Below are 22,486 nucleotides of genomic sequence, written 5' to 3'. Positions count from 1 at the left end.
CACACCCTTCAGCGTCTGGCTTCTCTTGCTCAGCATGCTATTTCTGAGACTTGTCTATAATGTCACGTGTATCCGTAATCTGTTCCTTTTTATCGCTGAATACCAGTCCACTGTGTGAATATACCACAATGTATTTATTCATTCTCCTCTTGATGGACATTTGGCTTACTCCCAATTTTTGCTATTATGAATAAAAATGCAATACATATCTTTGCGCCAGTCTTTGGATGGACACGTGCTTTCACTGCTTTGGGGTAAATCACTAGAAGTGAAACTGCTGCCATAAGATAAATGTATGTTTAATTCTATAAAAGCAAATGCTAATAACTTTCTCAAGTTGTACTGTTTTATATTCCCGCCATACTGTATGAGAGCACCAGTTGCTTTGCGTTCTTTTCAACAATTGAAATTTGTAGTCAATTTAAATTCAGAAATTCTAATCAGTATGTACTGGTAATCACTGTAGTTTTAATTTGCATTTCCATAATGACTAAAGATGTTGAGTATGTTTTACGTGTTCACTGACCATTTGTACGTCCTTTTTTTTTTGAAGGATCTATTTTCATATTTTTCTTACTTTTAATGAGTTGCTTGCTTTTTGTTATTTATTTGTAAAAGTTTTGATTTGTACAATCTCGATATGAGTTCCTTCTGTCATATGTCTATTTTGAATATTTTCTCCCCATCTGTGCCTTGCCTTTTCATTTTCTTAACAATATCTTTTGATGAACAAATGTTTATTAATTTTGATGAAATCCGATCTCTCAAGTGTTTCATTTATTGTTAGTGATGTCTATATTCTAAGCAATCTGTCTACTTCAATGTAGCAAAGATAATCTCCAGGAAGCAAAGAGCTTTATATTTTAAGCTTTTATATTTAGGTCTATAATCCATCTTCAGTTGAGATTTCTGTATACTGTGAAATACAGGTCAAGGTTCACTTTTTTTCTGTAAAGATATCCACTTAAACAATAAGATTGATAATAAGATTTTTCTTTCCACACTAGAGAACAATAGCAACTTTGTCAAAAAATTATGTGTGGATCTATTACTTGACTTTCCATTAGGTTCCTTTGGTCTACTTACCTATCCTTAAACCAGTACCATACTACCTTGATTATAGTACCTTTATATTAAATCACAAAGTAAGGTAATGTGAGTATTCAAACATTGTTTCTGTTTTTCAAGATGCTTTGACTCTCCTAGGACCTTTAAATGTCCATATAAATGGTATTATCAAGAAGTCATATACTGCAGTTAGTTGCATTTATAGTTTCTAAATTTCACATTTAGGTCTATGGTTGCTTTTGAATTAACTTTATGTATGGATCAAAGTTTCTTTTTTCCTTTTGGGTGATTAATTGTTGCTGCACCTTATGTTGAAAAGACTACGGTTTCTCCATTAAATTGCCTTCACATCTTGGTAAAAAATTAATTAATCAAGTGACATTAGCCACGTGATGTACTAGTAAACTACAGGCCCTCCTTCCCCCACAGAGACAAAAAGTTAACAACAATATATGAATCACAATACCTCTCTGAGAACTCTAGAGACCAGTTGAGAAGTTACAGCATCCAGGACACTGTAAACCAAGAATGGATTCCAACACAAGGAGTAGGAAACCTTGTGGCATTTGGCATGGTCATTCGTTCCCCTCTCCCTTATGCAAAATTGCATGAGCAAGTGGGAGGAAACCTTCTGCACCAGGGCTCCTCCTTCAGGATGAGAACAGTGGATCATCAGTCTAACATTCTGGCTTCTCTGGGGGCTTCCCAAGTGACTAGTTTCTGTCTTGTCCGACTCATAGTGCTGAAGGGACCACTGCTAGAGTTTGGGAGCTGCTGAAAACAGATATGAGCAAGACACTGAAGTTGAGGGAGATGCCAGGGTGAGTACGATAAAGTTTGAGAGGTCCTAGAACCTCCAACTGGGGTGATGGTGAAGATCTTTCCCTGTATGAAACCACTGAGCAAAGACTTGGAGAGGTGATTGTTTTTTCAAATGCCCCAAACCCAGAAAAAACTTAAGAGGCATACAAATAGGGAAACATTGGGTCAGTCAAGGAACATAATAAAATTCCAAAAACTGACTCTAAAGATACACAGATCTGTGAGCTGCCTGACAAAGGTTTAAAATAACTGTAAAGAGGGAAGATGTCACATGCCACAGAGCAACTAAGTCCATGTGCCACAACTACTGGGCCTGCGCTCTAGAGGCCATGAGCCACAACTACTGAGCCCGCATGCCACAACTACTGAAGCCTGCACACCTTGAGCCTGTGCTCCGCAGCAAGAGAAGCCACTGCAATGAGAAGCCCATGCATTGCAAGGAAGAGTAGCCCCCACTCACAGCAACTAGAGAAAGCCTGTGCACAGCAACAAAGACCCAATGCAGCCAAAAATAAATAAATAAATAAATTTATTTAAAAAAAGAAATAACTGTAAAGAACATAAAGTTGCTCAATGAAAACTATAAAACATTCCTGAAAGAAATTTAAAAAGACAAATAAATGGAAAGACATTCCATGTTTATGGACTGGAAGACTTAATATTGTTAAAAATGTCCCTACTACCCAAAGCAATCTATAGAGTCAATTCAATTCCTATCAAAATCCCAATGGCATTTTTTACAGAAATAAATTTATGCAAAAACTAATATTAAATCTCAAAGGACTCCAAATAGCCAAAACAATTTTGAAAAAGAAGAACAATGTTGGAGGAGTCACACTTGCTCATTTCAAAACATATGACAAAGCTACAGTAATCAAAACAGTCCGATACTGGCATAAAGATAGACAAATAGACCTGTGAAATAGAATAAAGAGTTCAGAAATATACCCTCATGTATACGGACAAATGATCTTTCATAAGGGTGCCAAGACCACTCAGTGGGGAAAAGACAGTCTCTTCAACAAATGGTGCTGGAAAAACTAGGCATCCACATGCAAAAGTATGAAGATGGACTCTTACATTATACCACATAGAAAAATTAACTCAAATACATTAAAGAACTGAACATAAGATGTAAAACTATAAAACCCATCACATAAAACATAAGGGAAAAGCATGACATTGGACTTGGCAATGATTTCTTAGATATGACACCAAAAGCACAGGTAAAACAATCAAAAATAGACAAATGAGACTACATCAAACTTTAAAACTTTTATGGAAAGGTCAGAGTTTGTTTTTTGTTGTTTTGTGTGTGGTGTTTGACTATAATAGAGTGGTTTTTTCCTAAAAGTTTTCTCTCTTGTTAGGCTGCCCCTTTTCTGGTCCTTTGGTTTTTACTGTCATTGGTTTCTGTGCTTCCCACTTCCCCCGTGACTGTGGCATTTATTGGTTGCCAGTTTCTTCATCTTCAAGTATGGAGTATATAAGGCAAAAAGAAAAGCAATAAAACTCACTACCATTAATTCCTCATGTTCCAAAATCCTTAGCCAGTGTCTTCTCTCCACCTTTGAGTCATTATATGTTTGTTTCATATATAATGTGCAATTTTAAGCTGTACTTAGTCAGAGGAATAGGAAAAAGTATATCTACTCCATCTTCACAGAAGTGGAAATACTTATGTTTTGGTCTTACAAAATTTTTTAGTTATTCTTCATCCTTTGAATTTTCATGAAAACTATAGAATCACCTTGTCAACTTCTAGGAAAAAAAAATTCTGGGCTTTGATTGGCTTTACTCTGAATCTATAGATGAATTTGGGGACAACTGCCCTCTTAACAATATTAAGATTTGTTACCCCTGATCACCAATAGAGCTCTCTTCATATTTGTGTCATTAGTTTTTCTCACCAATGTTTTGCAGCTTTCAGCATACAAATCTTACAATATTTTGTTAGATTTATACCTAAGTATTCCCTGTTTTATTGATATTTTAAATAGTGCAGTTTTTTTAATTCCAGTTTTTGACTTTGTATATGTCCATTGTATCTTTCAAGTTGCTAAGTTCACTTATTAGTTTTCACATCTTTTATTTTGATTCCTTAGGTGTTCCACATAGATGATCCTGTTGTCTGTGAATCAAGACAGTTTTATTTTTTCTTTTCCAATCAGGATGTCTTTACTTTTTTCTTGCCTAACTGCACTGTTTACAACCTGCAGTACAATGTTGAGTAGAAGATGTAAGAGTGAATATCTATGCCTTGCACCCAACAGTATAGATCAGGCATTCAGTTTTTTACCTTTATGTATGTTATGTAAGATTTTTGTATGTGCTTATCTGTTTGAGGATACTCTCTTCTATTCTTCCCTTGTTGAGGATTTTTATCAACACGTTACACTACAATAGATGCTAAATGAAATTCTTCAGGCTTATGAAGAATTATATTAGTTAGAAATTTGGATCCATAAAAAGAATCAATGGGTTTAGGAAATGGTAAATATTTACATTGGGGTTTTTTTCCTCTTTCTAAATTATTTGAAACAAAAATTGATTTTTAAAGAAAAATAATATTGTGGCATGTATAAATATGTAGTAGGAAAGTACATGACAACAATAGCACAAAGGATTGGAGGGATGAAATAGGAAGAATGCTATCATACATTTCCTACATTAAAGTGAGCTGATACAGTATCAATCTATATAACATCAACATATGGCAAGCTGTAATAAACTAATAATAATAAATTAATACACTCTGCTTAATTAATATTAACTCATACACGGCCTTAACTAATAAATAATTTTTTTCCTTTAACTAATTCATTTCCGTAGGCTCAACTTTTTGTCTCTCAAACACACAAACAGCCTTGGTACTTTCTGCCTAGAACATCATTCCTTTCAATCTTGGAGCGTCAGGCTCCTTCTTGTCATTTAGGTCTCAGCAATAAGTTACTCCTCAGTGATGACTTTTTTCACAATTAAGCTACAAAGCTCTCCTTATGTATATTTTATATGTAAGATTATTTTTTTTAATGTTTATTTTCTCCCTGGCACCACATTTGTTTAATACCTCCTCACTATTATTCATTGCTCTTTGCACCTCTGGCTCCTGGCACAATGCTTATACAGTTGTCTCCCCTTATGGGGCATACATTCCAAGACCCCCTGCGGATGCCTGCAACCACTGATAGTATCAAACCCTATATATACTATGTTTTTTTCCTGTACATACATATGTATGATCACGTTTGTTATAAATTAAGCACAGTAAGAGATTAAAACTGATAACAAAATAGAACAATTATAACAATATACTGTAATAAAAGTTATGTGAATGTGATCTCTCTCTCTCAAAATATCTGATTGTACAAACTTGATGCCTTTTACATCTTAACTATGCACTTACCACACATTGTAACCATAACTTGTGTAGTTTGAGGGGAAACAAAACTAGCACAAATTTCTTTTTCCTTCTTCACAATCTCATGGATAAAAGAATTGTTCTCACTGTAGATCTTGGCAACCTCGGCATACAACTTTTTTCTGTCCTTATTAAACCAAGAACTTTCACCTTTTCACTTAAAAGGAGCACTTTTCAGATTCTCTTTGGCATATCTGAATTGCCAGCCTCACTACTCTTGTGCTTTAGGGCTGTTGAGTAAAACAGGGGTTACCTGAACACAAGCACTGTGATAGCGACAGTCCACAGTCAATCTGATAACTGAGAAGGCTAAAGAGATTGATGCGGTACGCTGGACAAAGGGATGACTCACATCCTGGGGGAATGGATCTGGACTTCAGGAGACTTCATCACACTGCTCAGAATGGCATCCAATTTAAAAGTTACGAATTGTTTATTTCTGGAATTTTTCATTTAACATTGTTGGACCATGGTTGACCACAGGTAAATGAAACCGAGGAAAGGGAAACCATGGATAAGGGGAGACAACTGTTCTTTATAAGCCCCAGAAGTCTTCATTTCATGAAATTGGGCACATGCACCTGGGGCAGAACCAAGCTACAGGCATAGTCTCTAAGGACATCACTGGAATCTAGGCTCACACTGATGGGGAAGCCGCAGTGACTGTTTTCTCCTCGGCAGCCATTACACTCACCTGGCAAATCAAGACTAGTTGACTTTTCATCTCTTCTCCATTAAGTACTTTTGGTGAAAATTAACAAGTAGTCACATGATCAAACTCTGTGCATCTACAAATGCAAAGAGAAGAAGAAAGAACCACATTAATTTATGAAACTTTAAGTAATTTACAGTTGGCTCTAGCTCAAAATTATAGCCTAAGGAAAGATGTTAATTTCTCATAGCTTTTAGCAGAAGAATTTTCTCTTTTGTAAATTTAATTCACACTTTTCGTGTAGAGATGGCCTTTCCTGGACTTCCTACGGCAATCCCAATAGCGGTCATCTCTCCCACTCTCAAGCTATGTGTGCTAATTTATTTTTTCAGATAATATGGCCACCATACCTTTTGGCATTTTTCCATAATATTTCTTATATCTAAATTGCTTCCTGCTACTGTCCACCAAATAAATTACCCCTTCTTTTCACTTTCTTTCAGACTCTGATTACTGTATTTCTAGATAACTTTAACTGAGATTTATTGCGCACTTAATCTGTACCAGGCTTCATATTTAGCTTGTACACACTTCAGGTCATTGAAAAGTTTCATGAACAACTATGAGATCGGTTTGTTCATCTCTTACTTTAACGAATGAAAAACTTGGGTGAAAGGGTCTTAAGTAATATTCCTAAGGCTACATATCTAATGAACGACCAAGCTGGGACCCAAAGTCAGGTCAGTCTGTCTTTAGAATTTGCGATTGTAATCACTAAGTGATGCTATCTCATTCATCTGTACTCAATTTATTTTTTATTTAGCCTTACTCATTTCCCACCCCAAGTCCTATTTGAACTACATTCTCTGTGTCTTTTACTCTAAATATTTCCATTGCACGGAGATTTCATATTTCGTTTTCAAAATTCTTTATAGATTCTCCTCCCTTTTTTATTTCTTATATTGCTTAGCTCTTTTTTAAAAAAGAGACTGTGCCTACACTTTTCTCTTTGCCATGTGCTATTTTAAAATAAGGCTCAGAACTCCAGGAAGTTCTGTGGGAGTTCAGCTGGAAATCAGAGTTTCCACAACACTGCAGATATTCTTTGCAAACCCCAGAATTCTCCAGAATGGTAGCCTTTCTTAGGTGTTCCTCCAGAAAAGATGTCCAGGTTACCTCAGTAAGAAATGAAGCCTTCAGACAAAGCTGTTTGGAATGTGGTAGCAGGCCTTGGTATATCCACAGATTTCTCTAGAATCTTGAGGAAACTTACTCCCCTCACATTCATCTCTTGTTAGCAAAAGATACTCAGTGAATTCGTACTTGAGGACATAAATGGCCTGAGGACAATCTGTTCAAAACTTTTCTGGACTGCTTGTCAACTTGTGTGCAATCCAGTGCAAGAGCCATGTCTACCAAAGGTGAATCATTAAGCCTGGGATGGCCAGCAGGAGATCTGAATTCTTGTCTTGGCTACTGTTAAAAATAGTTGACTATACCACAGGCAATTCCCTTCAGCAGCCTGGGATTCAGAACCCTATTTTCCAAAAGTAGATAAACGCTAGCAATTAAATGATTTCACATTATAATGCAATCCAAAGTCTAGTAGAGACAAGTATTCTGGTGTGTCTGTGATGGTGACTCTAAACCTGTTATCTTTTTAAAAACGTTTCCATATAATTGGCCCAATAATCTGCTAATCGTGACACCTGTGACTCATGGAGAAGCTGCTATGTAGGCGGGTTTAGGCCACCTACAGTTCGAGCCACAGGGCAGCTTTGATTTGTTTCGCTGCAGACGAATTCCTACAGCCAGCTTTGACATTGGCCAAGGAGGCACAGTCTGCTGCCTGCTGCACACACAAAATTCTTGATTTTTTGATGAGAAATGGAGTATTCTTTATCTTGTTCTCTCCACTGTAGTACTGACAGGGGTTAGAGGGGACAGACAGACAGCTTGTGGGCTGAGCGCTGCAGATGGCTGTCCTCCAACGCAAACTCCTTCCCTTTCTCTGCCAAGCAGACCTCCGTAGGGACGCTGCTAGGCCATCCAAGGTTTAGCTCTACTGACATGGGACTGGAAACTGGACAAGAAATGGAAATGCACTGTGACTTCCTCTGTCCTCTTCTGCTCCTTGAGCCAAATAGCAAATCAAGCTTTGGTTTCAAGGGGAAAAAATATGAGACTGAAGGAAAGAGAAGGTGTTAGTTTCTTCACCCCATTTCCCCACGCCTGCTCACTTGCGGTCACTACCTTAGTTACATGAAACATCTGTTTCCAGGTAACCTGACAGATCTTGAGAATAGCACCTTGGAATTCTGTCTCTTTTGGGTCCTTCTGAAATGTTCTCACAGAGTAATGTGGTTGCTTTTTTTTTTTTTTCAACAAAATGTTTCTCCTTTCTAATTCAATTCTCTCTTTAGTTTGCTATTGGAACCAGAGACAACAATAATTTCGTTGGAAATTGAATCAATTGAGAAGCACTGGGAATGACTATGGTTTTAACCTCAGGTTGGGTTTCTTGGAATTCTGGGCCAAGTCCCTTTCCCAGTTGCTCAGAGGAAGTTTCAACGGATGTCATTGGAAATTCTATGTGTGTACGTCTGTGTGTAATTTAGGTCACAGTGGGGCCTTAAGGATCCAGAAAAAACTCTTGTTTCTTCTAGCGACTACCTCACTCTTCATGCCCAGCTAATATTTGGATCCATGTGGTGCTGATGAACCAGGAAACCATTCCTATCTTTCTCAGCTTGAGATCACAAAGCTGTTCCCCTTACGGGGGAAATCAGACAGATTTTTGTTCACACATCAATGTTTTACAGGCATAGACCTTTCCAAAATACTCTTTCACACATTCAGGATGCATATTTAGATAATCAGCTGATATAATTCAGAAGAAAGTATTTATTCACGCTTTATGATTTTTTACTTCAAATTTTAAGGGAAAATGATTGGAGTTACCCTCATCTAAAAGGGCAAAAAACTCTTAGTATACAACACAAACCACACTTTAATCCATTTCCTTTCATTTAACCAAATTCACAATTTATCTTGCTTCATTCCAACTAAACTCTAGTATCTAATGACGGGAGAATAGATGAAGCTCCGTATTTTCCTAACTTCTCCCAAGCCCATTTTATAACCTGTCCTTTTGTCTTCTTTCAACACAACCGTGGTAAATTGTGCAAGTAATATCTTCAAGGATGTGATGAGAAACTAATTTCTCAAGGAGTACAAGTTAATACGTTCTACCTCTATCCTCTACCCTAGTTCTTTTTCTCTTCCTCTTATTTGTCTCTCTTCCTTGGACACATTCAATCTATTTTCTTTTCTTCTAGGCTCTCCTTTGAGTTCTCATACAATGTTGGCAGCTCCCTAATGGCTTTCCTAGTCCCATGTAGACAAGATACAGAATAATTCCAAAGCTGTGGCTCTAGTCTCTTCCTCCTCCTTGAAGTGCAGCATGAAGCATAGGATGGACCTGGTAAATTTAATAACTGCTCTTGTTGGATTAAAAGATCCAACCTGACAGTACTGGGTCCGTAGTTTTCCATAAATCTTCCTCACTCCCAGTGACCCTTTTTAAATTTCTGAAATATTGATTACTATTTATACTCATCCAGCCCCAAAATAAAAGCAAAATTCAAAAATCCTGAGCAACTTCATGGTTCTAAAGCAGCCATAAAACCCATCATTCTGACTCTTCTGTTTCTTTTCAGGCATTATTTGGCTCTTGTTCTAATTTAAAACTCTGGTTTGCATCCAAATCTTAGTGAAAATTAAGCCTTGTTTTTTTGTTTGTTTGTTTGTTTGTTTTTGCGGTATGCAGGCCTCTCACTGTTGTGGCCTCTCCCGTTGCGGAGCACAGGCTCCGGACGCGCAGGCTCAGCGGCCATGGCTCACGGGCCCAGCCGCTCCACGGCACGTGGGATCCTCCCAGACCGGGGCACGAACCCGTGTCCCCTGCCTCGGCAGGCGGACTCTCAACCACTGCGCCACCAGGGAAGCCCAAGCCTTGTTTTTTTCTTTCTTCCATGTTAGGTTTTTTTGCAGAGTATATCTTATTCAGTCTGGCAGGTTTTTTTGTTTTGTTTTGTTTTTGAAAAATAATTTCCCTGCTCCTCTGGCCCACAAGCTCCCCTGCTCCCAACACACACAAAATGTAGAATTTGTTCACTGGACCCTGTCTCAGCAGAATCTGTCCTCTGGGTTCCCTGTCTCATTTTAGTAGCTCTTGATGCCTCCTCTGTTGTCTTGTGACTGCTCACTCTAGGTAAGTGGAGGGGAACCCAGAGTGGGAATGTACGGAATATCCAGTGTCTAGTCAAGATTCCTTCTCCAGAAATAGTGACCTTCTAGGTATTACCAACTTCATCTCAGAAGGCAGTGGTTCATCGATTCTGGCTGCTGAAAAAGATACACTCCCTGAATGCAGGAATTCCTACCTGCTTTGTTCACAGCACTTGGAACAGCACCTGGCACACTAGATTTTCAGTAAGTATTCTGTGAATGAATGAACTAGATATCCATGAATGAGGCATCCATTTATGAACTGAATTTTGTTTTTAATTCAAAGGAAAGTTCAGCAATTTTAGGTCAAAAGGCATTTTCATGCTGCAATATTTAACATTTTAAGTGTTCTCATTTTCATCACTAACAGAGATTATATAAGAACCAACCAACAATCAAGTAAAAAATTGATTGGGCTTAGCCAGCTGAGGAACAGAGAGAGACACTTCTGGAAGAACCATCATGATGGCTGCCCCAAAAGAATCCCAAGTTCTATTTAAATATGAATTGGTTGGTGATGACAATACTGGTAAACTATATTTTCAAAGTGTCATTTGACTCATGAGTTTGAGATGTAGTCACTTTGATTGTTGAAGTCTATCGCCCCATGTTTCATACCAACAATAGACTTTTTAAATTCAATGAATTAGACATACATTTGGTAGCCTGAGAAATGGCTATCTGATCCAAGCCCAGCAAGCCATTGTAATGTTTGATGTGACATCAAGAGTTACAAGTGTGCACCTAAGCGGCACAGAGATCTGGTAGGAATATATGAAAACATCCTCGCCTTATTGCATGGCAACATAGTGCGTATTAAGGACTGAGAAATTAAGGAAAAATCCATTGTCTTCTAATGAAAGAAGAATCTCCAGTAATATGAGATTTCTGCCAGAAGTAACTACAACTTTGAGAAGCCTGTCCATTGGCTTGCTAGGAAACTAGCTGGCGATCCTGACTTGGAGTCTGTTGGCACGGGTGCTCTCACCCCACCAATCATAGTCATGGACTCAGTTTTGGAAGTTCAGTATGAGCACGGCTTAGAGGCTGCTCAGACTACTATTCTCCCAGAGAGAATGATACCCTGGGAGAAAAGGAAGCTGAAGTCCGAGGTCTGGTTTTATAGGCAACTGTCTTGTGATGTCCAGTAAGCAGTGTGTTTGTGACTTTATTACACAGCTAACCAGATATATCCTTCATCCTTACGATGCTAAATGAATGGGATTTGAAATGAATGTGGCAGTTTAAAAAAATACCTTTATATTTTACTTCCATACTTGGCTGTTTGGACTCCAGTTGTTTCTTTCCTGAGTTTCAAATATAAGACTGCTGTGGTCACAGCACACACAGAAACACACAAAAAAATCAGTGGGTTTGGACTTTTCTTCTGGAATTGGACCATATATAGGTAAATAAAATATCACTGGGGAAAACCCCTAAATGTCCACTAGGTTAATAAATTAGTAAACCATGTAACAACTGATTTAATATTTTACAGTACTCAAAATAGTGATTATTAAAAATTTTAAACAGCATGAGAAAATGCTTATGCTAAGTTGTTAAGTCAGACACAAATTGAATATACATATAGTCACAACTGTAGTTCAAAAATAAATAAGCCAAATGGGAAATACATTTTAAAAAGTTAACATGATGAGATTATGGTTAGCTGTTTTTCTTTTTCTTTTTCAATATATTTTTAAATTTTGATTAAATTTTGATTTTTAAATTTTAAATTAATATATGTAATTATAATGAAGGAGAAAACCTTTTATTTCAATTGACAAAAAAATAAATCATCAAGTGTGTAAAAATACTTTGAAAATTAAAAAAAAGAACAATGCAAAATAGCACCTCATCATCAGATTGCTGGGAAATATTTGCAAATGTAAAAAGTTGATTATAATTTATCTACATCATGAAAAGCAATTAACAATTAGATGACAAATGCATTGTTTTGTAATGATTCAACAGCAAAACGAATTCAAAATATACTTTTCAGTAATCAAATCAGCACAATTGTGAAAAATTGTTCATGTCCTTTTTTGGTTTGTTTCCCTCATATAAGCCTATATTCCTGTGCTTTTTGGCCATAGCTGCATAAACTAATTAATATTTCAGTGGGTCTATGTACTACCCTAACCACACACCTCCCCCACCCCCAATAGTTCCCTGGTCTGAATTAAAGTAATTATTCTATTGGAAAAATAGTTCCAATAGCTTAGCTCACTGGCCCTGGCCTGATTATTGTGATTATAAGCTATTAACTGAAATCAATGCTATTGGCCACATGCTGGCTTAGTTACACAGTATCCAAATTTTTTGCCTTCTATTTGCATCTATTTTTGCAAGGGAAAAGAAAAGAATAAATGATCCTAGTCTATATTTTTAAACTAACCAAATGTATTATTTTCCACAAAGTTTCCTTCATTACACAATATTTTAAAAATCTCTATCCTTGTTTCCTGTTCTTTATTGTTCCTTCCATTCACTCATTTACCCTGCAGGCATTTTTTAAAGTAAATTTTTTTGTTTTAGAATAGATTTAGATTTACAGAAAAAAAAAAAAGAAACCTGGGAAGATAATGCAAAGTTCCCACATATATCACAGCCTGTTTTCTTTATTATTTAATATTATTTCTCTATTCTTTAGTATGGTGCATTAGTTACAATTAATGAACTAATACAGATACATTATTATTAACTAGAGTCCATACTTCATTCGCATTTCCTCAGTTTTCACCTAATGCCCTTTCCTGCTCCAGGATCTCATCCAAGATACTACATTACATTTAATTGTAATGTCTCCTTAGATCCCTCTCAGCTATGACAGTTTCTCAGACTTTTCTTGGTTTTGATGACCTTGAGAGTTTTGAGGAGTACTAACTAATCACGTATTTTGTAGAATTTTCCTCAATTGAGATTTGTCTGGTGTTTTTCTTACAATCAGACTGGAGTTATGTGTTTTAGGAGGAAGATCACAGAGGTGAAGGGCTATTCTCATCACATCATATCAAGGGCACATATTAACCCCATGACTTATCACCGCTGATTTTGATCACTGTTGATTTTGATCACTGTTGATCACTGAGGTAGCCTTGTAGGGGCTCTCCTCTGTAAAGTTGCTTTACCCCCCTCCCATTCCATACTGTCCTCTTTGGAAAGAAACCGCTATCCACAGGCCATCCTTAAGGAATGGAGAGTTATGCCCCACTTAGTAGAGGGCAGAGCATCTACATAAATTATTATGAATGCTTTGGCATGGGAGATTTGTTGAGTCTCCCTATTAATTGATTCAATACTTTAGTTATATCAATATGGACTCTTGGATATTTATTTTATACTTTGAGTTACAATCTACTACTACTTAATTTTGTTGTTGAAATTGTTTCAGTTTGGGCCATTGGGAGATCTTTCCATTGGCTCTGGTGTCCCTTTGATATACCCTCATCCTTGTAGAGTTTTGGTTTTTGGGGGGATTGGGGTTTTCTTTTTTTGTTTGTTTTTTGTACTTCCTTACTTTTTGATACTAAAAGATGCCCCAGGTTCTTCATCATAGATATTTTCTGCCCCAGTCTTAGAATTAGCCATTTCTCTAAGGAGCCCTGTTTCTGTCTATTGTAGAGTGGTACTAAAAACCAAATCTGGGTGCTAGGTGTGCTCATTGCTCCTAGGGTGTTGTTGCCCCCAGACCCTCCCAGCTGACAGAGCAAGGAAATATGTGTGTTATACCAACCGGTGTGTGTGTGTGTATCACACCTCTATGTATTTCTATTTGCAACTATCTTCATCTATATTAAGCTAAACACGAGTTTATACCTGTGATTTCAATTCTAATCCATTACCATATGAATCATTCTAGCCTCCTCTCCTTGATTAGCTCAAACTCCCACCCCAATAGTAAGAAACCTGGATCTTCCCATCACCATCTGTTTACTTAATTGTTCAATTTCAGCATACATGCACAGTGGTGTCAGAATTGTTACACCATACTCAGGCACTTATTTTTAAGTGGAGTTTTCGGGGTTGCATGAATTTGAGCTGAATATTTTTTAAAATAATCTTCATTACTTAAATTTCATTATAATTACCTCATAACTTAAATGTCCCTATTAGCATAAGCCTATGATCAAGGATGATATTAGCAATGGAAAACATCATAAATAATTTTAGTTCACTCATCCCCCCCCAATTTGACTGAGATATAAAACTGAGTCTGGAGAGATGCATACTCAAGTTCACAAAGATAAGAAACAGTTATAAGTTAGTATTTGGTACAAAGATGTATGTGTTAAAATTGATGCTTGATACACTATCTTTAAATTTCTTTTGAAAGTTCATAAAGATACATGAAAAGGCAAGAAATTGCAACTCTGCTGGAAAGTAATAATAAGAGAAGAAAGAATACTAGTAGAAACTTCAATAATTGTAGCCCCATGGAATTGGACAGAGAAAAATCCTAGAGTTTTCTTTACTTATGCACAGAACAAATGCAGATGGACCAGAAGATGATAGGAAAATATTTTGGTTCATCTTCTCTGATCATTCTAATTCTATAATAAAGGAGCATCAATGTCTGGAAATATGTCTCCTGCACATATCATTCTGATTATTGGAAATTATTTTTTAAGATATTTGTCTGGCAATAAAATCATCAATAAAAATATTGGGAGCAATAAAAAACAAACAAAAGCATAAGTAAGGAGATGCTTTCCTGGATGCAGAGCAAAAGAAGAGGTGATAATTATGAGAAAGAAGTTGTTGACATGGAAACAGAGAATGGATATTTTGCCTATATTGGAAATCAGAAAATCATCTGTTTTTCAAAGTCTGGGCAGTCTAAGTCATAACTGAAGTAAAAATATAATTACTGGGATTATTGTTTACATATAAAATCATTGGCCACCTGGAAATTCAAAATAATCAACTAATAAGCTCCTAGAATTAATAAGAAAGAGCAGTAAGGTGACAGGATACAGAAAAACTACAAAGAAATTATGATCTTTGTTTATTACATAATGAAACATAATGTAAAAGTATCTCAGTGCCAGTGGTGTTAGGGAACTGCTCACATAGTAAAGGGGAAAGCACAAACTTGAAAGCGAAATGGGCAATAAGCAGGCTTCAGGATCAAAAGGTTAGAAGACGCTGCTTTCAACGAGGAACAGATTTTGACCATGTTGCACTGCCTTTTGTTTTCTGTGCTACCTTGAGGAAAGGAGGGACTAACTGTATTAATGGCTAACATTTATATGGTGCTTATGAGACAGATACTGTTATAAATGCTATATGCATATTAACACACTTAATCCTACTGTAGACTTAAATCTACAGGGTCAAGAAGCTGGGAGAACTCAGCCATAAAAAAGAATGAAATATTGTCATTTGCAGCAACATGGATGGATCTAGAGATTCTCATACTAAGTGAAGTGAGTCAGAGAAAGACAAATATCATATGATATCCATTATAGTGGCATCTAAAAAATGATACAAATGGACTTATTTACAAAAAAGAAACAGACCCACAGACATAGAAAACAAGTTTATGGTTACCAAGGGGGAAGGGGGTGAGGGATAAATTAGGATTAACAGATACAAACTACTATATATAAAATAGATAAACAACAAGGATTTAAGGATTTACTGTATAGTACAGGGAATGATATTTGACATCTTATATATATATCATATATATATATGAAACTAAATCACTTTTCTATACACCTGAAACTAACAGGTGTACATTGTAAATCAACTATAGTTCAATTATTTTTAAAAGTTGGGAGAACTCCAACAGGATAAACCAAAAAATCCATACCAAGACACATCATAAACAAACGTCTGAAAACTAAAGACAAAAAAAAAAAAAATCTGGACAACAACCAGAGAAAATGGACACCTTATTTATAGGGGGGAAATTTTTTAGAATGACAGCAGGTTTCTCTTCAGGTAGTACTCATTTCTCTCCATTTTATAGGTAAACAAACAGAGGCGCTGAAACATTCAGGAACTTTCTCCTGGTCTCCGAGCTAGAAAGTGGAGACGCCAGGTTCTGTGTTCTTACCCTGTGCTTAGCCACAACTAGGCTTCCACTATTTTAAAGGTTCACATACATTCAAGCCCAAATCATCAGAACACCAATTTATATGGGGTTGTGGAGTCAAAGCCCCAGTTAGTAATAAAATGTAATTCTATCTGGAATGTTTTTCATACATACATGTGTTTCTTGGGACTCTCCTTGTAGTTTCAGAGAAACTGTGAACTGGTAGAGGGCTCAAGTGTTCTAGATCCCACAGAGACTCAACTTAGAAATAGTAACAATATACATATACGATTTATAAACTTAACAAGACCATGTGGCACCTATAAAATAAAAATAAAACACCAACAAACCAACCAAAAGAAATAAAAGAAGATTTAAGGAATTCCACTTCAGAGAACAGGAAGTAGGTGTACTTCTTCCTGTTCCTCCCTCTAATTACAACTAAAAATCCTAGACATTATGTACAAAGCAAACAGAGGGAGACTCTGAAAGGTAGAAAGAAGATCTCAGAACCTGAGAAATGATAGCGTGGTGAGTTACATTAATGGGCTTTTTGAGTTTGTTTGTTTGTTTGTTGCCTCTTAATCCCACTATGGAGCTAAAGAAGCCAGCAGTCTGGGACTGCCAAGTACACAGACAAAAAAATCCATCCCCAACAAAAGCCTGTTATCTGTAGGTAAAGGAAGAAGATAGAGACAGCCTAGAAAGAGAGAATGTTGAGATCATCTACTCCAGCCAAACACAAAACCAACAGTAAAGTGGCCCTACCCATGTCATTAAAGATTGAGAGCAAAGTCTAGACTTCCATCCCAAGAGTTTGCAACAAGGTTTTCCAACACCCCTGCAGAAGTAGTATCTGAAAAGGGAGCTGTGCCTTTTGTTTCCCAAAGAGAGGTAAAGGGGCCTTACCAGCAGGGCGAGGGAAGACCACAAGAGGAACCTGGACTTCAACACCTGCCCAGCATTAGTGAGTCATCTCTTCTTCTCCTTAACTGGTGGTGTCAGAAGAAGCCTAGTGGAGAGTCAGGACTTTTATTTTAATTGAAATATCATTTACTTACAATATGATATTAGTTTCAGATGTACAACATAGTGATTTGATATTTTTATAGATAATACACCTCATAAAGTTACTATAAAATATGAGCTCTATTCCCTGCACAGTACATTACATCTTTGCATCTTATTTATTTTATACCTATTAATCCCCTATCTTGCCCCTCCCCATAGCCCTCTCCCCACTGGTAACCACTAATTTGCTTTCTGTATTTGTGGGTCTGTTTTGTTATATTCGGTCATTTGTTTTATTTTTCAGATTCCACGTATAAGTGAAAACATACACATTTGTCCTTCTCTGTCTGACTTATTTCACTAAGCATAATACCCTCCAGGTCCATCCATGTTGTTGCAAATGGTCTTATTTTTATTATTTAATCTTATTCTTTTTATGGCTGAGTAATAGTCTACTGTGTATATATATATGTAACCACATCTTCATTATCCATTCGTCTGTTGATGGACACTTAGCTTGCTTCCATATATTGGCTATTGTAAATAATGCCGCCATGAACACCGGGGTGCATATATTTTTTCAAATTACTGGGGGTTTTTTTCTTTGGATATATACCCAGGAGTGGGATTGCTGGATCATATGGTAGTTCTATTTTTAATTTTTTGAGGAACCTCCATACTGTTCTCCATAGTGGCTGTATCAATTTACATCCCCACCAACAGTGCAGGAGGGTTCACTTTTCTCCACATCCTCGCCAAGACTTGTCATTTGTTGTCTTTTTGATAGTAGCCGTTATGATAAGTGTGAGGTAATATCTCATTATGATTTTGATTTGCATTTCCCTGCTGGTTAGTGATGTTGAGCATCTCTTCATGTGCCTTTTGACCAGCTGTACGTCTTCCTCAAAAAAAGTCCTGTTCAGGTCCTCCACCAATTTTTTAATCAGGTTGTTTTTCTGATGTTAAGTTGTATGAGTTCTTTGTATATTTTGGATATTAACCCCTTATTACATATATAGTTTGTAAATATCTTCTATCTTCTCCCATTCAGTAGGTTACATTTTTTTTTATTGATGGTTTCCTTTGCTATGCAAAAGCTTTTAAGTTTGATTAGGTCCCATTTTGTTTATCTTTGCTTCTGTTTCCCTTGCCTGAGAAGACACATTCCCAAAAGACATCGCTAAGACCAATGTCAAAGAGTGTACTGCCTATGCTCTCTTCTAGGAGTTTTATGGTGTCAGACCTAAAGACATTTAGGTCTTTAATCCATTTTATTTTTGTGTATGGTGTTAGGGAGTGCTCTAATTGCATTCTTTTACAAGTAGCTGTCCAGTTTACCCAGCACCACTTTTGGAAGAGCCTGTCTTTTCCCCATTGTATATCCTTGCCTCCTCTGTTGCAGCTTAATTGGAAAGTCAGGACGTTTACTATCACCCTTCAGCAATGAAACCACCCCCACCATGGCGTCAGCGGAGGCGATGTGAAGAGGAGGATCTGAAGCCTGCCCAGCAGTGACAAGAACTCCCCAAGCCCAACTCCGCCCACTCAGGTGCAAACAAAGCTGAATGGAGACCTCCACCTGGTAGTAGCACCTTCTGCTGCCACAGCAGCATTTGACAAAGCAGCTAAAACACAAGGGTCAGATAAAAACCAGTCTCATGATACGAATGTCCAAGATTCAATCAAAAGTTACTTGTCATGCTATGAATGGGGAAGATCTCAAGCTGAATGAAAATAGACAGTCAATAGACTCCAACACCGAGATGACAGAAATGGCACAATTATCTGACAAAGATTTTAAAGTAGACATGGTAAAAATCCTTCAACAAGCAATTACAAGCATGCTTGACACAAATGCAGTAACTGAAATGCAAAGCTCAGTGGATGGGCTCAGCAGCAGAACATAAGAGACAGAGGGAAGAGTCAGAGTACAGGACAACAGAGCAACAGAGATTATCCAGTCTGAACAACAGATGGCAAATAGACTGGAAAAAACGAACTTGCTTCTTAAGTATGAGAAGTTTAGTTCTCATACTTGTGGAACTATAACCAAAAATCTAACATTCATGTTGTCAGATAGCAATTATAAATGAGCGTGCAGCAAACAGAAGAGTTGGAAAATATGTGAAGCAAAACTGATAGATCTGGAAGGAGACACAGACAAATCCAAAATCCACTCACTCTAGGTGGAGACTTCATCACCCCTCACTCAGCAAGTGACAGAACAACTGGACAGAAAAACCAGTAAGAATATGGAAGACCTCAACAACAACATGAGATAATAGGATCTGATTGCTATTTACAGAACATTCCACCCAACGGCAGCAGAATACATGTTCTTTTCAAGTACTCACAGAACATATAGCAAAATAGACCCTTGGCTATAAAAACAAACCTCAACAAATTTAAAAGAACTGAAATGCTTCAGAACATATTCTCCAACCACTAAAGAACCAAACTAGAAATCAGTAGAGAAGGCTTATAGGAACATTTCTAAACACTTGGAAACTGAACTATAGGTATTTATATAACCCGTGTGTCAAAGAAGAAGTCTCAAAAGAAATATCAAAAGCACATTAAACTGAGTGAAAGTGAAAACAAAACATATCAAAATTTGAAGGAGACATGTAAAGCAGAAGCAACAGGGAAATTTATAGCACTAAGTGCATACACTAGAAAAGAGGAAGGTCTCATGTTAATAATCTAAACTCCTGCCTCGAGAACCAAAAAGAAGGGGAACTAAAACCAAAGCAAGAAAATAAGTAAAGATAAGAGCAGAAATCAATGAAATTGAAAACAGAAAAATAACAGAGGATGAAACAAAGAATTGGTTCTTTGAAAAAAGTCAATAAATTGATAAACCTCAAACAAGATGTTCAAAGAAAAAAAAGAAAGACACAACTTACCAATACCAGAAATGAAATATCACTACTAATAATGCAGACACCAAAAGGATAATAAGAGAAGAACTCTACACACATGAATCTGACAATTTAGACAATAAAACCCCCACAAATTACTGTATCTCACCCAATATAAATTAAATAATTTGAATAGCCTTATAAGTAATTTTAAAAATTGAATTCATTATTTAAAAATTCTTAAAAAGAAAATCTCCAAACCCAAAGAGTTTTCCTGAGAATTCTACTAAATATGAGAAAATAGGGGAAAAAAACACTTTTCAATTCATTTTATTACCCTGATACCAAAATTTATATTATAAATTGATAAAATGTCAACCTCTAAATATTAAAAAATAAAGAAAAAAGATAGATAAAAAGTACTTAAATAATTGGGATAAATAACAAGCATAAAAAAAGAAAACTAGAGACCAATATCTCTCATGAATATAGACACAAAAATCTTTAGTGACACATTAGCATATAGAATTCAGCAATATATAAGAATTATATACCATATCCAAGTGAGACTTATCTGAGGACCCAAGACTGGTTCAATATTCAAAAATGAATCAAGGTAATCTGCAATTTTAACAGCTAAAGAAGAAATATCCCATGATCACCTTAATCAATGTAGAAAAACGATTTGACTAAATTCAACACTCGCTCATGAGAAAAATGCTCAGAAAAACAGAAATAGAGGCAAACTTCCTCAACTTGATAAAGAACACCTACAAAAAACTTACAGCTAACATTATCCTTAATGGTGAAGGAATGAAGTCTTTCCTCCTGAGCTCAGGGAAAAGGCAAATATCAGCTTTCACCACTTTTATTCAGCATAGCGCTAAAATTTCTATCCAGTGCAATAAGGCAAGAAAGGGCAATAATGACATACAGGTAAGAAAGGAAAACGCATGATTGTCTACCCAGAAAATTGAAAAAGAAAAAACTATTAACACACAGAAGAATTTTAACAAATCTTTAGAAAATTATGCTGCATGAAAAAAGTCAATCCCAAAAGGTACATACTATGTAGTCCCATTGATACAACATTCTTGAAGTGGCAGAATGGTAGAAATGAATAACAGCTTAGTGGCTGTTGTGGATTAGGGAGCAGGTATGACGGATTGTGGCTATGAAAGGGCAACCCGAGGGATCTTTGTGGTGATGAAAACGTTCTGTATTCTGAGTGTATCAATGTTGATATCTTGTCTGTGATACTGATTATAGTTTTACTAGATATTACCAGTGGCAAAAACTGGGTAAATGGTACACAAGATCTCTCTGTATTATTTGTTACAACTGAATGTGCATCTACAATTATCTCAAAATAAAAATGTTTATTTCAAAAAAAAAAAGAAAGAAATGTAGCTACATAGCACAAGCCTAAATAAAAGACCAAATTTTGCCTAAGGAACACTTTTGTCCTAATTAATGTGCAGACTTTGTACAAGTCACAATCCCTTATAATTTACATTATAAATTGATAAAATGTAAAACCTTTCTATATTAAAAAATATATAAAATTAAGAAATAAGCAAAAATTATAAAACATGCATTCAAATAAATAAGAAACACCCTAAACACCCCAATATAGCAACAGGCAAGAATATGGACAGTTTACAAAAGGGAAATGCACGTGGTCTATAAATAAACATTATGAGATACTGAATATCCTTAGTTATCAAAGAAACATGAAATAAGACAATATTTCACATACCTTAAGGGTCTAGCAGAGCCCTGACCAAACTGTGAACCTTCCTACTCCACCTGGAATCCAATTTGCTAGATCATTTTTCCTCAGTAATCTACATGAATTCCTAACTACTCTCTGAATACATCCATTAGAATAATTTACAAGACAGTGTACTTCCCTTGACTTCTTGGCCTAGAACTTCCTAATTTGTCTTCCTTAGAATAACACTAGCATATTAGTTGGATATTTTCTAGTTCCCAAGTCACTCCACCTGGGCAGAGCAATGGAGTCTAGGAAAAGGGCTATAACACAAACCTCAGCGAGGTTGCAGGTGTTTAGAAGAAATAATACCTCCATGGGCCACATCCCACACCCCTCCCAGCACTGGGTATGACACTCTCAGGAGCCTTCTGATGGCTGGTACTCTCCAGCTACAGGTCGGTATGTGCAAAGACTGGGTACCTCCCAGGTTTCCAAATTTTGAATGTGCTTCATGGTTTTATTTTTTCCTAAGCTGTATCTCCATTTGTCTTGGTCAGTTTAGGCTCCTGTAACAGAGCACCACAGAGCGGGAGGCTTAGAC

At 36.6% G+C, this 22,486-nt stretch overlaps 1 long non-coding RNA gene across 1 annotated transcript in view; it reads right to left on the bottom strand.

Annotated features, from left to right (window-relative positions):
- The window catches only part of LOC307179731, an 87,497-nt gene that overhangs the window by 34,824 nt on the left and 30,187 nt on the right, over positions 1–22,486 (bottom strand). The window contains exons 2-3 of the long non-coding RNA XR_013825529.1: positions 17,206–17,308; positions 6,006–6,099 (exon numbers count right to left, since the gene is read on the bottom strand). This is a non-coding gene — a long non-coding RNA (uncharacterized lncRNA). The remainder of the gene's footprint in view (positions 1–6,005; positions 6,100–17,205; positions 17,309–22,486) is intronic.

This window comes from Stenella coeruleoalba (genome assembly GCF_951394435.1).
Source record: "Stenella coeruleoalba genome assembly, chromosome: 21".
Taxonomy (NCBI): domain Eukaryota; kingdom Metazoa; phylum Chordata; class Mammalia; order Artiodactyla; family Delphinidae; genus Stenella; species Stenella coeruleoalba.
Note: the sequence above shows the minus strand (reverse complement) of the source record. Positions and strands in the feature narration are given on the sequence as shown.